The 24,204-nt window shown below is 40.6% G+C and overlaps 1 protein-coding gene across 1 annotated transcript in view; it reads left to right on the top strand.

The window, feature by feature from the left end:
* The window catches only part of LOC308197454 (uncharacterized protein), a 557,403-nt gene that overhangs the window by 122,164 nt on the left and 411,035 nt on the right, over window positions 1–24,204 (top strand). The window contains exons 12-16 of the mRNA XM_080597940.1: window positions 14,203–14,307; window positions 18,714–18,791; window positions 19,087–19,265; window positions 20,963–21,191; window positions 21,269–21,331. The gene's annotated coding sequence lies outside the window, so the exon portion shown is untranslated. The remainder of the gene's footprint in view (window positions 1–14,202; window positions 14,308–18,713; window positions 18,792–19,086; window positions 19,266–20,962; window positions 21,192–21,268; window positions 21,332–24,204) is intronic.

Below are 24,204 nucleotides of genomic sequence, written 5' to 3'. Positions count from 1 at the left end.
AATTTGTAGTAATTCAACACCGAAGATTAAAGGTCAAACTCTCTGCTGGGAAAATTGGATCTAAAATGCAATATTAAGTCCAGCAGACTCATTTGAAAGTTGTAAATTCGTTCAGCTTCAGTACTGGGAATGGAGGGAGGAATTTTTCACAACATGAACACTGTTGTTGTAGGTATCTAAAGCTCGCTCAGTGTGCATAAAATTCCTTTAGCTAATGACTTACAAAATTTCAAACAAGGCCATGAAATGAATGTGAATAGTGAAATTCATTACAAGGAGAGATGCTAGGAGGAAAGACTCTGCAACTTTCTTGTGAAAGATACTATTGCATTGTTAATAATGATCACACATGATGAGATTATTTGAAACCGTTACCTTGTGCTGAGACTTGACTTACTAATTGACCTAATGACTTGGAACTTTGAATCAAAGCGAGCTGAAATGTTGATATGCTCTTTACTTTTTGGTGGACTGCTCTGTAGAATGAGATTGTAAAGTACATGCAATTTGTGTTGAAAGGTTGTACCTTCCCTGTAACTTCTTAAAAAAATGCCCTGGGACTGTTCACCTGTCAAAGGGTTCAAGCAAGTGTACCTCTCCAGTTAAAGAACCTAAAAGTATTTATTTTTCTTCCACCTTTAGCTCTTGCATTGTTCGTACAGGCATGTTTTCCTAATGCTGACAGATGTGATAATACTTGTTGAAAAAAAAAAAAAAAAGAAAAAGAAAAAAAAAGCCAGGAACTAAGCAGGAATGTTTTCAAACCCAACATCATATTTGGAATGTGCTTAGATAGTTTGTTCGTAATTAAGTGTCCCACCATGAGGTTGAAACAGTGCTGAGTAGAAACTCAGCTGTGTGTTGTGCTCCCCTTGCTTGCCATGATGTTATTAAAGGAACACAGACCTCTTCTAACCTCTAGAATACCTTGAATATGTGAGTTGATACGTACTGTCAGTTATTTTTAGTATTTGTTATTACCATTTTTCTGTTTCATTTACCCCATTGTTCCTTGGGATTCCCTTTATCGTACCATAAAAGCTATAAGCACTAGGTAGCTTTATTAATCATTTCACCCTGGCTTTCCCAGTAGTTAGATATTTACGTGAAGATGAGCACACGTTGAAAGCTCCCTAATATGTATGGCATGCTTACCTATTCCTGTCAGAAACACAAAAGCTGTCAGGTAAAAGCAAGCTGGGATTCTTTCTGGAATGTAAGAGATCTATCCTATTGAAGCTCCAGGTCATATTTTTGAGATTCTAGCTTCTACAAAATTCTAGTTTTCTCCTTGTTCAGTGAAGGAATTCAAGTGCTTACGTAAGACCAAATGACTTGCAGCCTTCCCTTCTCTTCCCTTGCTTTATACCACATTCTAGTAGGCCATCAAGTGCCGTGACTGTTACATACTACAAGTGATGCAAACATGCAGGAGAAAACTTACCTCTCATAAATACCCCTGGTTTCTGCAACTATAAGGGTACAATTTTGAAGGCTAGGTGGGACAGAAGCGAAACAGAAAACCAGATAGACATCAAGAACATCTGTTTGGATGGCTTATACTAAGCAGCTGCAGAATACTTGTGACCTGTGAAAAAAGCTGCAGCAGAGGATCAGAGCTATAGAAGCTCTCTCCAGTGTTGGAAGCAGTGTCAAATAACCATGTGGAAAACAAGCCATACTGATTTCCTGGTAACAAAGGTGTATAAATAATGATCCACACAGGCATTTCTGTGCATTTCTCTCACATTCTTGCACATAAATATGACTCTGTACTGACTCTATGTCATTTAGCTGTTCTCAGATTCTGCTATATTCAGAAATAATCCACAGACAGAGGTGAAAGTAACCATAAGAATCCTAAGTATGCACATTTACACAGAAATCCTCTTGCATGCAAGCATATGTAAAGTCATGTTTCCAGGAATTCACACACGGTGAAATACAGTAATGACATATGCTGCCTGCCTTGAATAAAGGAGTTGTTCCAACCTCATCTTTTAGAAGGTTAATTACAAAACCTATCTGAACATATCAGATTCTGTTACCAAGACTGTGTTCTTGGACCTGGAGCTTGGTGGGTGACATACACTTGTGAGTTTTTAACTGCTGTTTGTTATGTAAATGACAGGCTTTAGAGATGCAAAGATACGGAAATGCTTTTAATTTGTCAATAAGCAAGTGAAGATAAGGACATAGGCTGGTTTTCATGTGGCTTTGAGAATCTTCAAACTGCTGTTCATATAACTGCTAGGCAAGGCTGCAGGCTCTCCAGGCAACCACCATTTTACTAACTGGTGGTTTGCAATTGTTTGCAGTTCTCTGCAAGTGTTTTGTGACGGAGCCAAAATATAGGAGTGGGGGGTAGGGGGAAAAGTGGTGGAAACTCATATTAGAAATAGCATTTTAAAAAAGACATAAAAATCTTCACACTCATCTCCATACTGTTATACATATTTTTTTTGAAAATTAAAAGAAAGCATAGGAGAAACACAAAAATAACCCATCTCCAAAACCTTGCTTCTTTTCTGTCATGCATGTTTCATCATACATTTCAGCTTCCTCATTTGTCAAGTTGAGGAAGAAGTGAAGCAGAGTGACCAGGACAGATGAGATATGGACCCAAATATCCAAGGTATATGATGGATGAGTCTGGTATTCTGCATAGCTGTTACGGCAAGGTCATCTTAAACTTCGAGGGTCTTGGCACAGAGATGAGTATAGTAGCAAAAGCTGGAAAAATTCTTGAGTTATTTAGGAGTTTTGCCTGCAGCTACTGTTAGGAACCGAATGGCAGTTGAGTTTTGATTGTCTAGCAATCATGATTTGAACAGGAGCTTCCCTTGTACACCTTTCCTGTTTTTAAAGCACAGTAACGTGCGATTTCCTCAACTTTTCTAATGATGCATGCATTCATATGGCCATAAACGCCGATGTAAACACGCTTGACCAATGCATCGAATATTTTGATGCATCTAGCTGTTCAAATTCTGAGCCTACACACAAATCTCCAACGGCAGCTTAGTTGCACAGTAGAATTGAAGCTTTTCTGTGCTGGCTCTCAGTCATGCCAGATTGCATTGTGACTGAGATGTTGATAAAAATGAGTTTACTGTTTGAATGAGTCTCAGAAAGAGAAAAAACATCATGTGGTGTTATTGTATGTATCCTAAACGCCAGGTTACATTTAAGTTCTGGTCAAAAAGTGTCCATGTCGTTCTGATTGAAGTGTCTTTGGTTTGCTCCAGAAAATGTATATGACCAGACCAGTTCTGCATCATTTCTAATAGTCCAACGTTAATATAGAAATCCTCATTCACAAATCAAAGGCATTCAGTCAAATCCTCTGCAGTCTGCTAACAATGCAATATCCCAAAGGGCTGGAATGAGTGCTAAAGAGGCAGAGCGTGAAAATGTCATTTGCCATGTCTCCAACATCCTGCAACTGGGGCTTCAGGAGCCACCTATGAAACAAGCATTCATTTTCCAGATATTCAGTCTCAACTGGCTGCTAAGGACGTTGCCTTTAAGCAATTAGCTGAGTCATTTGGAGAATCAAGGTTTAATGTGTTCCCAGAAGCTTGCTTACTGTCCTGCAGGATATTTGTACAATACTACTATGCAAAGGGAACAAATAAGTACCTCTGTCTATTTGCTTTATTTATTTATTTATTTATTTATTTTTGAAAATGTTTTCTTCCTATTGGATTTCTTGATAACTTTATATTCTTTCCCTTTTGGAAGGTCAGCATTATATAATCTACCTCTGTTAACTTTGATTCTGAAATATAACATCTTGAAAGCAAAAATTAAAGGATCTTTCTTGCATTTCTCATTATGCTCCGGTATGCTTTAAAGATGAGAGATAAATTTTGAACTTGATGTGTGCATATTTACAAGTTTCTGCCAGCAAGACAGCCTTTTGAAAGTGGGTGAACAGGATCTGTAAGAACATTGACAGAACTTAAAGCATTAAATACATACCCTTATTTTTCTGCTATGAATCTAAGAAAAGAACTTGTATCTAGACTTGGTCAGGGTTATTCAGCACTGGTACCAGCCCTTGCGCAGAGTTGCTCTGACAGCTGTCCTGAAAGCTTAAAAGCTCCCATAACTGTCCTTTTGCTTCATGCATGTTGCATCTGCATAAATTGTAAGGATCTATGTTTAGCCACAAGTGTAGTAGCATAAATGTTAAGAAGGGCTGATTGTAGATACAGCACCAGCACAAGCCCTTGGACTATGCTGAATCCATGGGTTTTGCCAGTCTAACCTCAGCAGTGCAATCCTTGGTTGCTGCCCTGGAATTATTTTGTAGGATTCATTTCCTCTCTGTCCTTATCCCATTTATCTTTCAGTTCTTTTCTCTGTGTTTATTCAGTTCTTTTCTTCTTCCTCTTTGCCGTTTTTGCCCAGATGACTGAGTACTAAATTTTTTATGGACTAAAGACATCTTCAACAGTCACTTTACAGGTTTTTATCTTTTTTAATACAATCTTTATAATTTTTCCTAGTTCCTTTAAACTCTTCACTGACACTTCCTGTGTCACCCCCCCCCTTGGTTTCTCTTCTCAAGTATCTATTGAAATGAAGTCTTTTGGCTTCCTGGCATAGCAAATCAACGTGTTTCCCTTTTTTGATCTGAGGCCCACACCCAAAAAGACTTCTCCAGCTTATCCTGTTGAGTCTGGAATGCCCCTTCAGAGACAGAACAGTGCAATTTCTTTGCTTATCTGTAAAAGATTTACAGGGATCTTTACAAAGGAATCTGGAATTGTTTTGTTTTGTACATGTATTACCAGAGAGGGAACAGCTCCAACCGTACAGAGTTGACCTTCTTATTCCCTTAGTCTGGCATAAGATGATTGCAAATACACCTCATCCAGATCTGTCACCCCTTTCCTAGCTTTAATTTTCCTTCCAGTAGTGGCTAGTAATCAATATCCTTTCACTGCATATGGTGTTCGTCTGAAGTTTAAATGCTAATGGGGCCATTTGGCAAGGTGAGCTGCATTAGATCATACAATATAACTGTAAATTGGAAAAGGTTTAAGCTGTCAAATCTGTTTTTTTGCCACTAGATTTTCTCATGACTCGTTTCTCTTTCTAATTGGATTTTAGCATGTACTTTGTGTTTCAAAACTTGGAATGATGAAGAATTAGATAGCACTGAGCTTTAGGAACAGGTGGCCTCCCAAGCTGTGTTTAATCTTTAACAGGTGAGTAAACGAGCAAGGGAAGAGTCACAAAAGTACTAAGTAACAAAGTGATGCTGCCTGAGAAATCCAGTGATTAATTGCAACAATAATAAGCAGAATGATTAAGTTGATTTGTTTAATTCCTGCTGCAGCATTGGAATAGCTCAGTTGAGCAGGATACTGAGGATGACTTTCACCCTTACTCTTCTGCCCTTTATCTGTCATCTACTCTTGGGTTACTTTATCCTCTGCAGGATTACCTGGATTAATTTAAGAGTCTTTCTACCAGAAGTAGAAGAGAACAGTAACTAATTGATTCCCCTTTGGAACAACAGCAGGAGGTGTGCAAGTCCATGTGAGAAGTATCTTCTCATCCCTTCTTTAGAGCACTCAGGTGTGTTTGCTGACTGTAGGGGAAGTCTGGATGATCATCTTTACATGTGGCAAACTTCTAACCTATCCAGGGGCGGAGCCTGAAGTAGGAGCCTGAGCTGATTCTCAGCCATGGGTGGTATCTTAATGTACCCTAGGAGACAACAGCCTTCACAGTCTTTATGTCTATTTTTTAATGCAATCATTATAATTGTGTAATAGTCATTAAAATGCAAAGAGGCTTCCATTTTTTCTCTGAGACATTAAAACACGAATCAAATCCATCACAGTAGCGTTTCATCCTGTGTTTTGAAAACAGTTTCCAGTGCCAAATGTGTTTTACAGTAATTGTTTCTACAGACATATTTGAGCTTATGGTTTACTGTTATTTTTCAGGTTTCAAAGTGAGCAATATTATTTCAGTTTACTTTGACTTCAGAGCTGAGACTTTCAGATGGGTCTGTTCTACTACAAGATTACCATACAGCAAAGTACAGGGAGAACTGGCTCAGAAGTTCCAGTCTCAGGAGTTCCCTGTGGGTTGAAAACCCAAATATGCAGACGTCTATATGGAAAGAAGGGGATTTGAATATACGTTTTGACAAGCTTCTTTATGCAAGGAAGGAAGAGAGATCTGTTCCATCAGCTTTTGCAGTTTTAGGAGTAACAAAATCATAGTTTGGGGTGCTTCTGTACCTCTTGTGTTATAAAGGAGGGTTGTAAGCGAACTGAAATGCTTTTCCTGCATAATAAGATGGCTTTGACGGCTCCAATACCTTCCTGAATGATGGCAGAGCCATAAAAGGGAGCAGAGCCTGAAGAAATCACTGGATTACCTCTTCTCTTCCATATCTTGAAATTATCTACATATTTGAAATGTTTTTGCTGGTCCTAGATTTAAAGATAATTAGAATCCTTCCTGGCTCAAGAGAAGAGACAGATGGTGGCAGACAGTTTCATTGTCTGCTTACTGGTGTGCTTTGTCATATGCCTACCGAATAATTGCATGGCTATAGCTGAATAAGCATTTTAGATATTTGAATCCTTGTTTATGATTCTGTCTCCAGTATCATTCCATAAAACATGAATTGTATGAAAAGAGATGAGAGTTAGTATGAATATGGTCAGATTGCATCATAAATAACATCTTCAGAACAAAATCTTCTGTGATTCTGATCTTAGTCAGCTGGGAAATGGGCACATTTTTCACTATTGTCCTGCTGTAATGACTAACTTTAGGGTAGTAAATAGGTGTGGACTGAGTTCATTCTGCAACCTTAGAACATTATGCCAGTGACCTCAAGAGCATCCCTTCATTCTCTCCCATTCTTTTATTCTAAAGATTAGAAGCAAGATCTTAGATACAAACGTCATGCTACACAGTTCTCTGACATTTGAAAGTACAGCACTGAAAAGAGCAAGAGAGACATAGTGCTTGGTTGGGATAGAAAAAATGTATATTTAGCATCATCACTAACTGGGATTTGCTGCTGTATGTCTGATATTGTACGTTTCTTCTGCAGTATTTCAATTCCTTCTTTGCTCTGTGACTCAGTTATCTTTAGGGAAGATGGAGGAAAATGTTTTTGTCCATCAAAAAAGAGCTGGAAGAGCTCAGCTTAGACAGTTGTAAAGAAAGCTATCACTGAGATGGGTGAAGTGTGCAGATAACATCCTTTGTCCATTATTTGATCATTTTCATATCTATCCTCTGTCCAGCATGCCCATCTTTGTGTGAAAACCCTTTCAGTGAACAATCCAGAACATACACAGTCAGTAAAGTCAGAGATGCATCAAATTGCAAACATTTTATATATGTATGTATTTATCCTCTGAATATCCTTGACTTATTTTAACAACAAGGGATATTTAGCACTTCAAGCTTCAATACGTAAAAAATCCACACAGGTGCTGTATATTTTTAGACCAGATGGGCTTTTTAGACAAGAACATATTGGATACAGCAAAAACAAATCTATATTTTTAAAGGTTCTTTTTTTTTTTTTTTTTTCCCCAATGTATTTGTTCTCATGGACATATCAATGGAGAGTTGTTCTGTCTCTAAAATAAGCGTAAGATAGAAATCAGGTGTGTTTATATCCCCACATTGCTCTTCTAGACAAGTTCACACTGAGCCATTTGGATGGATTCACATTCTTGGGGTACCAGCTTTCAGAGGTACCAGGCCATACTCAGGCCTTTTCCTGTCAGGTATAACATAACAGAAGAGCAACTCTTTATGGTGGTGATTTGAATAATTCCAGTATCAGTTCCCCAGGAGTTGAAATGTGACTGCCAAGCAGCTATTAGTGGTGGCTCCTTTCCTGGGCTAGTCTCAAATCAGTGACCCAGAAGTGAAGTGTAGACTGCAGCATGTGATTGGAAGGAGCTGTGTTATTTAAAAGTGAAAGTTCCAGGCTATATTATCCACAATTTGTACTGTAATAATTCCTAAATGAAGCATCATCATTGTACAATATGGACAGCATGAGAACTCTCAGTCATCTTCCATTTTGGAAGATGGGTTTCTGAGTGGATCACTCACTCGTGGGAACTCATGAGTTCTCAGGAATCCTCAAGTGTTCCTCTGCATTTACAATGTTCCCTCCCTTCTTCCCAGCTTAAAAGACTTTATCCAGATGATTTTCTTAGAGGTCTTTTCCAACCTGAATAATTTTATGATTCTATTATTATAGGAAGGAGAAATATATTGTATTTCTAGGAGGACATCAAGTCTGCTTTCCCTATTTCTGTGGGTCCCTAATCAGACAGGCAGTTTGCTACAGGTGTTTCTGAGAAAGGTGGGTATCATGGTGGTGATATTGTGATGAGGGATTCTTTGAAGAAAAATGTACATATGAACCAAGCCAAATCACTTTTTGTATCCATTTTTCTTAAAAATTGTCAGATTTTCATTAGACAATGTGAAGAACTTCAGCTAAAAAGAATTTATTTGAAAAGATTTTTACAAGCATTCAACATATACCATGAGAAAAAGAGAGATGTTGCAAATGTTTTGTTTTGTCAGAAACTCATTCTTTCTTGACAAATGGATTTCAGAGAAAATCGTCTAGAAGGCCCTGTATTGTCCAAAAAGGCTCAGCATGACTAGAAAAAATGACAAGCCTGATCTAAGAGAAGTAGAGGCCTCCCAGAATTTGTCAGGTGACACAAAGAAATTAATGTCTGGCAGCTGGCAAGGAGCAGAGATAAGTCATATACAAAAAGAAAACTTTGGAGTCCCCAAGTCTATGTTTTTTACAAAGGAAGCTTACAAAGGATCTTACTACAATATTCACGTCCAATCTGAGGCATTGCTGGAGTCCAGTGCATCTCTATGTCTTGTTTTAACCCACATCTCACTACTAATTTTAACTGAGGTGGCAACCTTTAGGATCTTAACTTTGACACTTAAAAAGTGTAAATCATAGACAGGACCTAAGCTGGGTAATTCTTGACCTATTAAGGCAATTAATCTAACCTGTTAAAAAATAATCTGCAAACTCATTTGGCCAATCTTTGGTTCTTAAGCGAAGAGAAGCATACCTTGAATTTATGCATAGACTTAGAGGGTCAAGAACTCTTTACAGGCCTCTGTTTTTGAAGTCCCTTCATCCCGCACAAATGGTATGCCTGCTGCCCACTTTATCCATCTGTTTTGCAACAGGATGCTGTTTGTTTCCATCACGGGAAACTGGGGCAGGAGCATTGCACTGCTGATAACTAGACTCCAGTCCATTAGCATCCTTGATTAGCTGAATCTAAAAAGAACTAGAGATGCTCTTGATAATGTGCATGCATTTGATCATAGAGTAGGAGAGTGCTCTCCTATATGAGCTCTTTATACACTCTTAGAATGTAAATGCAGCAACAGCAAACTCAAAAGAGACCCCCCATAATGGCTTAGACTTAATGAGATCATCCTGCTGTAAAATCAGTCCTTTAATTTCCCCAAGAGAACTTCAGAAGGTCACAATGTAGGTGTTTTTTCCCCATCACCATGAAACACAGTTATTTAGAAAGCGCGCATATATTTTTCTGATAAAGTGATTTATTTTTTTTTTTAATGGAAGGGAGAAAGCATGCTTCTGCATGTCTCAGAAAAGTGTGTGTGTGTAGGAGGCTGCCTCTGTCATGTTAAATTCATACTAGGTAGTGCTTCAAGAAATGACTGAAAAGAAGAGCTGTTGTTGATGTAAAAGGTCACAGACATTAATAGCCCGCAGAACAATTCCAGGGCACAGAATTATTCACAGCTGCCAAAACACAAAGGAAAAGAATAAAAAAAAAGAATGAGAGAAATAGAAGTTTTGAAACAATGGCATCTATTGTTATTGCTGTTGTATTTTGGGGGGAGTTTAAAACACTTCTTGCAAGAGAGCTGGGAGGTAATTTTGAGCCATTTTCTGCTTTCATCTTTTAAATGGCAGCAGGAAATAGGCCTCTTTAGACTCTGTTTTTAATGCAGTTTGTGTCCTGTTTATTTAGAAGTTTTTGTGGAAATAAGAACTGCAGTAAATATTGATGAAATGCATGTTTTCTGACTGAGAATATACTCTGCTGAAGGCTTTTAAAGGAGTCCAATCTAATTCTGTTTTTTAAAAAGGCTCCAGACCTAGGCAGAAGCGGGGGAGGTTCAGAAAAGGGAAAGACCTGAAGAGGAGAGGAAAAGAGTGAAAAGGAAGGGAGGGTGTTGAAGATTCAGAGGAGTATGGACAAATAACTGTTCTTGCGGACAGGAAGTATTTTGTTGCTTAAACAATTTTTTTTATTTATTTTTTTTTTTTTAGGACTGGCTATGTACTAGTTTGTGGCAGAGGCACAGAAGGGAATTTTTTAAAAGCCAAAACAAAAAGCAGTGACAAATGGTAAGGCTGTGTCTGTGCTGGTGTACCTCTCTCCATCTCACTGAGACACACAGCCTGCACATTTTCTCATAATCTCCCCCATGTATCCAGGGTTTCCAAGCAGGGAACCAAGAATGAGAAAGAAGTAATGTTCATAGTCATTGGTAACTAGCACAATTTGAGGTAGCCAGTGATAAGAAACATCCTCATCTGTATACACTAGCATTTATTATGCCAGCAAAGTCACAGATCAATCATTTTCATCTCCGCTGCTGACAGCTCAGGTGTAGACTTACAGCAAGTGACAAATTGGGCAGATTAGAAGCCATGGCTGTTAATCTGATTATAAATCACTTATTCTTTGATTTGCTGAGTAGGATAGGAACAGACAGTTTCTCTTCTTTCTTCCTGACTGGAAAACAGAATTACTGTTTTATTTTTAGCCACCCTTTTTGTTTCCCATCAGCCTTCCTCTCCACTTCAATAAAGATCAATAGTTCTGTCCTTTCCAACAAATATATTCAAAACTCCACCAGTCTGCCTGCTCTTGCTCTAATAGGAGAAAGCCCTGGTCCTTATCTGCATCCTCTTGTTCTGACAACTGCAATCCTTGCCTATTTCTATTGATGTTTCAGCCATTGTTCCTTCTACAAAGAAGTCTTTGCAGGGATGGCTCAGGAGACCGCCAGTGGTCCATAACATTTTTCCCTCCTAAATTTGCTTCCAACAGTGATTATTGTCTTGTCTCATTCTTGGGAAGTGAGTTCTTTTCATTTTTCTGACAGAGAAGTCTCTAAAGCACAGGATTCATGGCATTCATTTAGTCTTAGTCTCGCCAAAGAAGCAAATAACTGAAGCGATAAGCCTAGAAATGTAATGTTCCTTGAGGTGGTCCTGGCCAGCAAAGCCTGAAGGGCAGTAGGTGATGGGATGCCACTGCCATTTGTCTGTTTGCTGGAAATACAAAAAAGGAGCCTGTCTGCTGCTCTGTCAGACTTGTGTGAAATTCACTCCAAAAATAACAAAAGATGTTTTATGTGAAGCAGTGATTTTCTTAGGTGAATTAAATGACCAGAGATGTTCGCGTCCAAGAAAAATATAGAGATGGACAACACAGACTTTTGCATTTTAGCCATACTTCTGGCAGGAGGAGGGAATGTGTCATGGTGTTTAACGGGGTGAAAGACACATACCCCTCCTTCCCCATCTGATAAGAAGCACAGAACAGGCACATGTGGCAAGTAGGCTGGTGTAATAGCTGGTCATTACTTAGGTAAGGAGATCTGGGCATGGTCTAGTCATGCAGAAGCACGAGAAAATATCACTGGTGGTACTGGGAACAGCTGTAGTATAATACGTAGAACGGGAGCTGATACTAGGTAAGGCTTTGAAATACGTATGGACCAAGTGTCAGTTCCTGGAGGCAATGGAAATTGGATGAAATTCAGTGACTAATGGAAACTTACTGTATTTTCTCTTGTAATTTTTGGTCTACCCGCACACTAGAGCTTCAGTATTTGAGTTGTCTGTGAATCAGCAGAGAGTTTGGTTTGTTAACCTCAGTGGATATGGAAGCACGAACTAGCCTCTAACCAGTATAACGGGGGCTGTCCAGATTTGGGCAGAGACTGAATGATCTAGTGTATGAAATCAAGTGCTTGCAATCAGATGCCTGCAAAAACATGCACAAGCACGCACACAGATAAAATAGCTAAATAAACATCACTGCTAAGGACATAAAGAAAAGAAAATTGAATAGATTGTACCAGTTCAGTCCCTGCGTCTCTAACCTATGCTTTTCACAAGGAGATGTTCCTACCATAAATACAGCTCTCTAAGTATACATTAATTTATCCAAACTGTTGATATGCCACACAGAATCAAATAACTGTCACTCTCAATGAAAGGGGAAAGGAGATGAAAAACCGGCACAGCAAATCCTTTTTCCTTTTAGGGAAGAGAAAAAGAAGAATCTGTATTCCTGTTACAGGACTGCTACTGGCGGACAGCTCACCCATCCTGCCCTTTTCTTTCCTCTGGTCACTGGTAATCAAAACAGCCAGGGAATCTGAGACAGGCTTGCTCAGGAATTAGATCATATCTATGTGTTGGCAGTGCAGGCTTTTATGGTGATAAAGCAACACTATCTATGATAAGCAAAGGAACTGTCTTCATTTTGCAGAGGTGCCTTTGCATTTGCTCTGTTCTGGCCTTGTTCTGTACATCAATTCATATATTGCAAGCTAACCATAACAGCATGCCATCTTCTCCAAAAGCCATATATCATGAGGAAAGAAAGAAAGAAGCTAGTACAATCCTTCTGTGATGATATTTTTGTCAGGGAAATGCTGGAGTAAACTGGTGGGGCCAGAATGATTTGTCCAATTCCGATAAGCCAGATAAAGCTTGGGCTTGAAAACCGAGACAAAAATGATTGAAGTGTTGTTCCTGTTGACAGCCTTTGTGGAAATCTAAGGTATGGGGAGAGAAATGGATTTTTTTTTTTTCCTGTATGCCTGTTTGGGCTAGGTTGGAGAATTTGTTGTTCAGTGTATCTCCACTTCAAAGTGACTGCGGTTTGCTTGAGCATTGATGTTTCAGAAGAGTGTTCCTCCCTTGAACGATGCTGACACCTATGGCAAAGCTGATCTCCTGACACTACCACTGTTTGTCTTTGCCAACTGAGCGTTCCTGAAATAAGGTTGAAAAAGTACACTTGCTCACTTAGCAAGTCTGTAACCACAGCCCTGATCGTAGTTGTGTGTCTGTGTGCATGGGCTGTGCAGAAGGGGGGGGTGGTAATCCCAGATGAAGAGAGATGAGGCATATTCAAGGATGGAAGCTAAGCCTAACATTTAACTTATGTAAACTAGTGGGATTTCTTTAAATAGACGTTCACGAGCTCAGAGACTGACCCATCTATTTTTACAAGGCAATCAATAAAAGATTTGGGGATGATCCTCTGCCAGCGGTCATTAAATGTAGTGCTCCAAATAACCCCCATCTGTACATCAGACTCCACTCAGAGCGAAAGCTGCCAGGCAACTGCACTTCACCACTGGGTCTTGAGAGGCACAGGCCCATTATGTGCCACGAATGACAGCAAGGCTCAAATGTTATTTTTGTTCCATGTATACATGGAAGTTTTGCTACCTATGCGCACCGCTGAGATGTACCTATAGTGAATGTCACTGGTGTGCCACAAAGTGCCAGCAAGCAGCACATGTATTTTGATGAAGGAAAACAAATGGAAAATAGTAACTGTTGAGCCATGTTGACAGTTGCTCAGTTTACAGGTTACAGCCTGCGAAAAATCTGTCAAAAAAAAACAACATCCCACGGTCAAAGTGGATGGGCTCACATGCCTCAGCCTTAGCAAGAGGGTGCTGTCACCCTGCAACGCGATGTGATTGTTCTGCAGCCCCCAGCTGTGGCAGTGCCAGGCTGAGAGCAGGCTGGCAGCATGAGGAGGAGAATCCAGACAAGGAGAATTCAGCAGATCCTTGAAGATCTGTTGTCTCCACCAAGACTATAGGCTTGATGAGGTGTATGTGGACAGAGATGCCAAGGATCAACCAATAAATTCCACCACTGGAGAGATGGAGATTTCACCACTGCTGGCAGTTGAATCATGGATGGTTGTTCATGCAAAAAGTTACATGCTACCCATAATTCAATTGCCTCTACAAGAGTGCTAAAAATGTGATATAAAATGAGGTAAAATTAAGCTACTTTTGCAAACTTTGTAATCCTTGCCTCTCTTGTGTATTTTCTTTTTGTAATAGCTGAGAGTTGATTCCAAGGGACAGATCCTGTAGCAAATAGGCTGAGGTATCCCTGCACAGATGTCAGTGATCCGAGTGCTGCGCTTGGTGCTATTTAAAGCAAAGGTAAGCACGGACATAGCCAGGTAGAGTGCGGCAGATGTTACTTGGGGGGGTCAGGAACTTCATGCATTTAAAATGGTTCTGCTTTAGCTGTTGCACAAGCTGTTTTTATCTTTTTATTTCATACTCCTCTTTCATCGTGTCAGAAGTAATCTCATAACAGTCCCAGTGTCACCACTCCAGACTCAGCAGTCCCAGGACTCGGATGCCCTGTTTGCCTGATCTCTGACACAGTGGGTAAAGAAGCCCTGAGGATGTGTAGGCACCACTTGCTAGGAGCAATAGGATTGCAGGTGCTTTTCCCACAGCAGAATTTCCTTCTTAGTATTTAAATAAGGACAAGCCATATTGCATCCTGTCTTTTCTTGTTTTGCATAAACCATGAGTGTTAACAAAATTCAGAAAAGGCAGAGAATCGGACTGCTGATACCCACCTTTCTCGAGTTTTGCTGCTGCCCATCCTGGTCCACTCTTTTCTTTCCTTCTTTAAATTGTCATACAATTCTTTTGTGGTCGTGCTTACAAGACATAAGGTGAGATAGGTCTTAGGTAACTTTTTTATATTTAAATTTCTTTAAAGTTTCAGCTTAATTTTGTAACTAATGCTAAACACAATCTGCTGAGACACAAAGGCATCCATTGTGTATAGTCAGTATTTCATACTAGTTCAAATTATTGCAGGGCAGGGTTGGAACTCACCTAACATCTTCCTCATTGACAGTTCCTCACCTCTGTGAGACCAATAGAGGAAGACAGAGTCACGGGAAGATGTGATACAAGTATTTTGTAAGAGCTCTCCAAGGGAGAGGCTTTGAGAAATAGCCTCATGTGGAAATAGCTCTGTCTATAACATCCCGTCTGAGGCACTGTAGGGTTTACGTGATATGAAGGATGCTTTGGTTCCCATGACAAACAGCCTCCTTTTGCACCTTTTGTGCCTGGGTTCATTTCAGGGATCCGAATGCCCCGAGGGCTCTGAGGGAGCACCCTGCAAGACTGGCCCTCAGCAGGAGGCAGTGGCACCTGGTTGAGGAGGGAGTAAAGCTTGGAAACCAGGGTCCCACAGAGGTGCAGCACTCCTTGCCTCCTCTTTCCTAGGAGTAAAGCTAACTCAGGAGAGAAATTAATGTCATGGGACCTGCTTCTCTGGAACCTTTCTGTTTCACAATGTGCTCTTAATCTGCTGACAAACCATGCAAAGCTGCTTAACTGATAAGGCCAGTCGTGGGCTGGAGCTGGATCCTTGATGTATCCATAGTCTTCTCCCCATATCCCTATCAAAGTGGAATGTGTGTACACAGAAGGCTGAGGCTATTTTAGGGGCACATCCACACCACTGTTACTTTGGAGCATTGTTGGGCTACTAATGTCTGTCTGCTGTCAGGACAAGAGTGCCCTGGGTAATTCTTAGTTTGCATTAACTCTGTGCTGGTTTAGTCCCCACACTGTCACCCCCACACAGTCCTTTCTACTCCAGCTTTGCAGTTTTGAGTTGTCCTGGACTCACAAGATGCTTCCAAGTACCCCCTTGACTTCTCACAGCATGGAGACAAGACAGCTCCTTCCCAACCAAATGAAAGTGCTTTGATCAGACTCTGTTTCCTTGGAATGGAAAGTGGAAGGAAACAGTCTCAAGCAGCATCTTAGGGGCTTATCCCAGCTCCCCAGCAGGTGCAGCTGTTGCATGTGCCCAGGGCTTCTTTGTCTCTGGCTTAGCCACACAGGCTGGGCAGTGGCTATCCCATTCACACTCTTCTCTTCATGCACAAATCTGTGTGGCCTCACCCCTTACCCTGGCAGAGCCAGGAGCCGATGCACAGTTGCTTTAGTACATCTTCCTCTGCCGTGCAGGGCTGGCAGATGTGAAATATGTTTCCGAGATTGTCTTTCTGTGCAGGCACTCTGATGGGTGACCTCAGGGACACTCTAGAGACAGTAAAATGCAGAAAATCTTTCAGCTTCTGCCATTTAATAATGAAAACATTTCAGCTCCTCGTTTGCAGCTACATGGATGGGCTGCTTTTTTTCACTTGAAGTAAATGTCTTCAAGAGAGGGAGAATTATGTGTTGTTTTTGAAAGAAGAATTGTGCCAGATCAGCTGTTACAAACTGACAGCACTACAGAGCTATGCTCCTTTACAGCCCTGTAGCTCTGGTGCAGGGCCCTCCATAAAAGCTGATGAAACAGTTTTATTACATGAATTTAAGTTATCTTATGTAAATACAGTGTTTCCCTGAGAAGTGTGACTATTTTCTTGTGTGCTTTAGCCATTCATCCAGGCAATACTTCAATGTCTAAATTATTTATCCAGAGCAATGGTAATAGGGAAGAAGGCGTGTGTGTCTTTGATCCTAGGTGGGAAGTGCCTCTCTGGTAAACTAAGGGCAAAGAAAATTTCTTTGGAGTGCTCTTGTCTTCAGTGGCATTTACAGATCCTCTTTGACTCTACCTCTTTCCACGTGAAGATTTTCAGCTGCTGACACACACTAGTTACAAGCACCTCGCGACCTGACCTCCCTTGAGGTCAATAAGCATTTCTGTGGTACTTTTTGGGAGCAGAAGCAGTGAGTAGTTATGCTAATTTCCCCCCTCCTTTTTCCTCTCAGTCTCTACAAGGGATGAGAATAAGCCCATCTTCCTAGTTCCAGGGCTTTAGTTTGATCACTAGACAGTGTCCAGCTGATTTTGCTACTGAAATTTTCATCATTGGCAATCTGGATCCCTCCTATTTTTGAAATGAAGCATACTGGACTATTTGCTCCTTTCACAAAGGCCAGTTCTTATGTATTGGTGGAGTTGGGGGAAGTTGTGCCACTGTCATCATTACCCCTCTGCTGTCACAGACCATGACTGTGTAGGTGTCCCTCCTGCTCTGCGACTGAGGTGCTGCAGGTCAGCGTAAGATAAGATGCTTTTCCTGAAAGGGCCAGCCAGTACGCAAAGTGCGCCTCCTGCATTCAATGCAGTGCACTTGTAAGGCCATAGGATTTGCTTGTCACACATTTCTCATGTATGGTTTTGCACATAGAAACAAAGTCAATTCTTTCAGGAAATTTGAAGAGACTTCTGTGGCTGGCAAAGTGGCATGAAGATCATCTTAAATGGCTATATATATTGGCAGTTTACTAATTTTGAGATACATTTGATACAATGGCCTGGAGATTTGTTACACCCAAGGCTTGCTGTGAATATTACGGGTCTTCCAATACATCAGTGCAGATTATCATCTCTTTCTTCTGATTAAGTTTGTGGATATATAGAATAAAGGCCTTTTGGCAATCTACTGTTTTCAGCTAAGGGAACGCCATGCTGATCAGCAGAGAGCTACAGCAAACGGTTTACTCCACCACTGAAACCTAAAGAATTTGTTTTTCAGCACAGGAGTGTATTTGTAAACTAAATCTGTTGTGTGGCACAGAAGCAACACTGATTAAGAAATAAGGATGCTTTATAGCCATGTCTGTTTACACAGGCCAGAGGGTCTTTGTTCAATATGGCTAATTAGGTTGATTCTTGGAAATTTAAAGGCAACAGGGAAAGCAAATTGGAAGGAAATGTGATGACAAGGGTAACAATAATTGGGAAATTGTGCTGCACATCACACCTTTCTTTTGGTTACAGAGTAATTGGTTTTGCATAAGATGTTCACAGTGTTTGCCTGAAGCATGTGTACAAACAAAGGCCTAGTCCTTTGGAGGCTCGCTGGAAGGGCAATTTGGATATTTTGTTGTTGCTAAAACCCTTCTGGCTGAGCTTATACTATATACCAGCCATTCAGAAAGATGCCTTCTGCCAGGAAAAAGCATTTACTGCTTAGAGCATAAGAAAAAGAAATCAGTGAAAAAAAAAACACACAAAAAACAACATGATAAAGTTAGAATTGTAAAAAGAGTGTCACTGAGAGATTTGTTTTGTCCATTTAACTTAGAGATTTGTACCTGGTTTTGTGTATAGTTCTGTTCCTGTTTCAGATATCTCTATTTTTCTTTTTTAAAAATACCTATCTGTATGTACAATAGAGCTTTAGCTACTTACAACAGAGTAACTATACAGGTAAACAGTTGTTTTATATATAGAGAGAGGGAGTGGTTGCTCTTGTACATCTTGTGAGAAAAATGAGAGGGCAGATTTCTGGGTGAGCATCTATAACGGTCTTGATAATTGATCAGAATTTGCAGGTAGCCAACAATAAAAACTGGAAAATTTACATTCCTCTGAGCACTCGAGAAGTCGCTGGGGAATATCTCCAACTTAAAGCATTCAAAAATTCATGGGTTAGACCCAAAATCATTGTGAAAAGAAATTGATGTAAAGTAATAATTAGGAAAAAAAAAAGTTCTGGCCCTTTGCTTTCTGATACTGTATGTAGCCATTTTTGTTGTTGTTCTTTTGTTTTGTTTTTCCACAGGAACTGCCCCCCTGCAGTTTGTAATGAGGTTCAAGTCTCTCACAATCACATGATTCGAGCTGCAGAGGATTTACAAATGTGAGTGTCATAGTAAAACGTGTAAAAAAAAGTATCATTATTTGGTCCTCTCCAACGCTTTGGGGAAGAGGTTAGCTGCTGTTCTGGAGACATAAATTCCAGAGTGAACCGACAGTTTTAGTGGTGTTGCTTATTCTTGTCAGCGAGACATTCATGCTCTTCACCTTTGCCTAAAGCTTTCCGTGTAATCTTCAGCTCCCTTCCCATTACCAGCCAGTGGCAGGAGATGCTATTGTAGCATTTGACCTACACGGGCGCAAATAGTTCTGTACTAATCTTATCACTGGCTTTTCAGGCAAAATCTCCCAGAAGACCTACATCCATCACCAGCCTGACTGAAAAACTGAGATGGATTTCAGCTGTGTCCCAGTTTGCACTACACGAGCTGACTTTGTGCAATAATGAAGGAGACTGGATCAAAGGCAAAAGCCCTGCTGGAAATCTTGTGGGCTGTCACCCTGCCTTTGGTGGCAGGTTAGTGAAAGGCTTTACTTCAACTGGTGTGATACTGCTTTGGGGCTGTTCCAGGAGTCTGCAAATCTCAAAGCTATTTTGGTGCTACATTCCCTACTCTACACCGGTCCCTGCCCGACACAGCTTGCTGCACTCTCTTCCAGCATCAACCTCCCACAGCGTGCAAGCAGGCCTGCCTCTGTCAGTGTTTCACACACGCATTACCATGAGCACACACTTGAGGGCCACAGATCTTAAGTTTAGCAGTTCCTGCCTTCATTAGATTTAGTCACTGGGAGAGGGAGTGGGAGTGCTTTCTGTCCCTCTATGTCATTAATTTTCAAACACGAGGCAGGGTGATCAATAATCTATTCTGCCGGCAGTTTTACTGAGTTTATTCCTGTTTCGGGTATTAGTTTTCCTCAGCAAATTTATCACCTGCAGCTTTGATGTTATCTATTTGATCTGGCATGACCACACACCTGTCACTGAGCCTACTGTGGCACACCAAAGGCTCCTAAGTCACAGCCTAAGCTTGGCATGGGGCACAAGGTGGATTGATTCTCAGATGCATGCAATTGGTCATCCCTGAACTAAGCAATCATCTGCAACCCATCCCAAAGTGCTACAAAAAACACAGCTATTTCAATCTACATGTGCAGCTTGGAAACTTCCAATTGTCCTCCACACATGGCGGCCGTTTTGGGTTGCAAAGTTGTTGGTGACCCCACACATTTGGCCTTTAAATCAAGATTTCTGCATAATCAGATTCGTGAATTGAGGTGCTTAGGGGAAGACTGGCCTCTACATCACTGTGTAGGCTGGTGTTAGCTGCAGGTAACCGTGCACAGACAGCGCTTCATTCTTGGCAGTGGTAGGAGATGAAGAGTATGTCTGGAGCAAAACCAGAACAAAGGATGATAGGAAGCATAGGCAGGAATAAGGCTCTTTAGAGCATTCTCCTCAAATCCTCAACAAAAGTTTTCTGCAGAGAGCTGCACAATGCAAAACAAGCAGTAGGGAAGCAATCTCCACGCTGTATGGCACTGTACCATAGGCAGAGGTGCAGAAAAATTTGCGTTTCCTGAAAGCCAAGGCACCGAGTCATTTCTACTTAGCACAGGAACCAAGCACTGATGCTTGGATTGTCAGTACGTGTTCTGGAGATAAAAGCTCGAGTCTGTTTGCTATCTGCTGTGTTGAAGCATGTTACTCATCTCATGGAGGAACTGCAAGGTCAGAGTTTAAGGTGCTCATTCAGAAAGGTTATGTAAGTGTTTACCTAGTAAGGACACAAGTTTGGGTTTTGGTTTATCACATGGTAACGTGAAAGGAAAAGCACCTGAAGTCAATGAAAGCAAGGCCTTAGGGTCATGAATCTACCTACTTTGCTGATTTAGACCAACCACAGCAGAAGTTGCTAATGCCAGACAGGACAAGGATGGTTCCTTTGTAACCACCTAAAACATGGGCTGTGCCTGGCGGAGGAAATGCATGTACATCTGCCTTACCAGCTCTGACCAGGGATGCTGCTGTTCCCCATGCTAGGTCTGTCATCTAATACTGTTTTAAACCATATGATGGAAGATAATTTTATGCTGTTAAGAAGTAAAAGACAGACCGTGAAAGAAAAAATGACTGCCATTCCATGTTAGACCAATTGCATTTTTGTGGCAGATAGATATTTTCTGTATTTCTGTTTCTCCTTTGTTTTTCAGAGTATTTATGTACATGGAAGAGGATCCCTGTTTCCAGAGAAATTATCAGTTCCTGCTGCTTATACCCTATTTGATGTCACGAACTTGGTTGCTGTGGAAATGATTAAGCTGTCATCAACAGGATTCAGATGGGGAATAAGCTCTGGGAGAAGATGATACAACATAACTTCTTTTATGCAAAAATGTGCAGTTAAGAATGGCAAACAGACAAACAAGCGAAAAAATAGAGGTAAACACCCTCCCCTCTCCCAAATCACGATTCAGGCTGAGCAGACTTTATTTTAAAATGGGCACATTTTTTTCCAGGAGATGTCAGATGATGTCGAAAATGTCATCCACTGTTGTGGAAGTGGCAGAAAGGAGCTTGAGGTCAGTGAACATCTCCTAGTCCCTTTGGTTTGAAAGGGTAACAAATTCCGAAGAAGAGGCCAAACTCCATTTTGCCCCGTGTTTTCAGCAGGTCATGGCAGGTGCAATATGTTGCAAAAATAAGTAAAGCTTGCACATTTTTCCTGAGTGCAAATGGATATGCAACATGCAGAGCATGAAAGAGCCATGTCCTGTACTCTTAAGTGACTGCCCCGAGTTGTGTTAGGCACAGCAAGTGACACTGGGAGCGGTAATGATCCCCATACACTAGGTTATGTTGCCTCAGGAAAATGAAATGCCTCCCCAAAGTACCTTTGGATTTAATTAATATGTGTTTGGAGTCAAGGGCAATTCTCCAAAGAGGACTTTTGTTAACCACCAGCTGATTGCATCTGGAATTGCATGGGGACTCTTTCAGTATTTGGTGGATATACATCGGAAGCAGGTCATCTAGGTTGTGTATTTGTAGTTGTAATTAGAAAGACAAACTGTATAGGAAGAGAAAGTCAACAATGATCTTGAAAATTAGTTTAATACTGCTATGCACGTCTGCTGTGTTTTTTGAAGTCTGCAGTGCTGCTGTCTCAGTGGTGGGTGTAAATGCCCTTATAGTCAAACCCTGTTACAATTACTTTTCAGAGTCCTGGCAGCACTAATATCTCTAACATGGTATATATTCAGGAAATGGGGAAAATGCTCAAGTGCGAACAAACTAGGGTTGTTTTCTTATTAGAGAACTCTCCTGAAGACGTGTTTTAGCAGAATCTCCTGGTACTGTTGATCTGAAGCTCTAAGTAGTCTGCTCTTTACCTGCAGCTAAAATTATACACACAGCATAATGAGCAGTTGATATGTGACTAAGCTGCTCTCATATTCAAACATTGATAGGATGTTGCTATAAAGCATCAAGAAAGATTAAGGATAAAAACCAGGAAAATATTTCTATTGCTTTTGCCATTACTTTTGATGCTTCGTAGAACACGTTGAAAGACTTTCCACTGAAGAAAAATTCCCTTTGTGTTACCTGCTGGTTTTTTGTTCTTTCTGATAACAGATTCTCAGAGTGGGCACAGCCTGGGCCATGTTTTGAATCAGGGACTTCATGATCTCTGGAGATGCTGTAAACCAGCAGAGAGCATTCATTTTGTATGCCAGTTTTGTTATCTGGTTCCTGATGTCATTTGTTGCCATTGGTTATAGGGAAGGATCAATGCAAGGATGTTTGGGTCCCAGGGTTTAAAAAAAACATCTACATTTTACTTTGTTCCCCCACTGAACACTTTTTTGAGATACCTCTACAGCTGTTTTCTTAGGTGCTCTGATGTTGTATTGCATGATAGAAATAAGCATGTGCACAAAGAAGAACAGATGAAACTAAACATCTTTCAACTTTTCTCCCAGAGAAAACAGCAAGAAAGCCTAAAATATGCTGGTAATTCAGCTGGATCCATGGCTGCTCTACGTTTTGGAATACAGTGTGGCTCCTTTGGGGTGTTTGAGCTGGTGGAGTTGTGGGTGGTTCTGAAGGCAGGTTAAAATAAAGCCTGGCATAGGCTACAGGTCAGCTTTAGAAACAGATTATTTTTTTTCCAGCTTTCTTGGTAGACAGTCAGTCTTTACCAAAAGACTGCTGAGACAACTTTTGGTGAATTTTGAAGGGGCCAAAACAGTTTTGAGCTGATGCATGATTTCAGTTACCACCTGGCAAAATCTGTGCGTCTGGCTGCCCACTCTGCCAAAATCTGGCTGCACCAGATTATTCCTTGCATTTCTAAACAAGTCATAGCATGCTAAATTATTTTCTTTCTCCAGAGTTAAAGGGGGAAAATGGTGTTGTAGAATATTATGACTTGTCCATCACCCCTCCTTGCACACATTCATGTGCAAACGTGTACAAGAACAGTGAAAGATAGATGAACGCAAATATATAGGCTCAGGAGGGCTCTCAATCCACTAACCCTGTAGAGCACCCTGGTTTCTCTTGTCAGCTTGTGAGTGTTTATCACAGCAAAGCGTCTCAGCACAGCCACACAAAGTATAGCCCATTTATGTGAACATGCAGTTCATAAACACAACATATACAGATATGGTACTAGCCAGTTACCTGGAGTGTCTGACTGCAGACATAAGAAATAAATTGTCATTCAATAGCAAGATGAAGCAAACTTTCCTCTTTCCTGCTTTTGACAGTCTGAAAATAGATTTAATCTTAGATTTGGTCGTAAGTGCAAGGCACTATCTGCCTTGTTATACACGATACTTTCTCTCCTCGTGCAAGTTTTATAGCTATGTAATTCCGCTGACTTCAGGGGAATTATTTCTTACTTACAGCAAGTGTAAGAAAGGCAGCGAGGTCATTGGCAGTGATACCTGGAAAAGGTGAAAAAATGTGAGGTGGTTCCTCAGGAACCAGCAATGTTTTTCTGTTAGAAATATCAGAGAGATTTCTTACACCACCTCATTGTTCTTATTGCCTTTTAAATGCCAGACCGCAGATCTTGGTTTAGTAATGAGACACACCACTGACATCCTGGAGAGCAAAGAGTTATCACTGGCATGCCAATTAGAGTTAACAAGGAGAACCTTGGTCTGTTGGCAAGACTACAGAGTGCCCTGTGTTTTAATGACAATGGCTGTCAAACACCGCACAGATATGCTTCAGAATTAATATATTAGTAGTTAGCACAAGAGGTCCTTGTCCAGGACTAGGAGATGCCGTTACAGAAAAAATGCAAATATTGACAGTAATTAATCATGGGGATCTCAATGCTGTTTCCTCTTTCTTTTGTATCCTCTTTCTGTAGGGTACTTTTTTCACAATGTCATTTCTTTAAAAGATCATTGACTTCCATGATAAATTTTTTGCACTTAGA

Source organism: Anser brachyrhynchus (genome assembly GCF_964034855.1).
Source record: "Anser brachyrhynchus genome assembly, chromosome: 6".
Taxonomy (NCBI): domain Eukaryota; kingdom Metazoa; phylum Chordata; class Aves; order Anseriformes; family Anatidae; genus Anser; species Anser brachyrhynchus.
The sequence above is the reverse complement of the archived record's forward strand: the minus strand, read 5'-3'. Positions and strand labels throughout refer to the sequence as shown.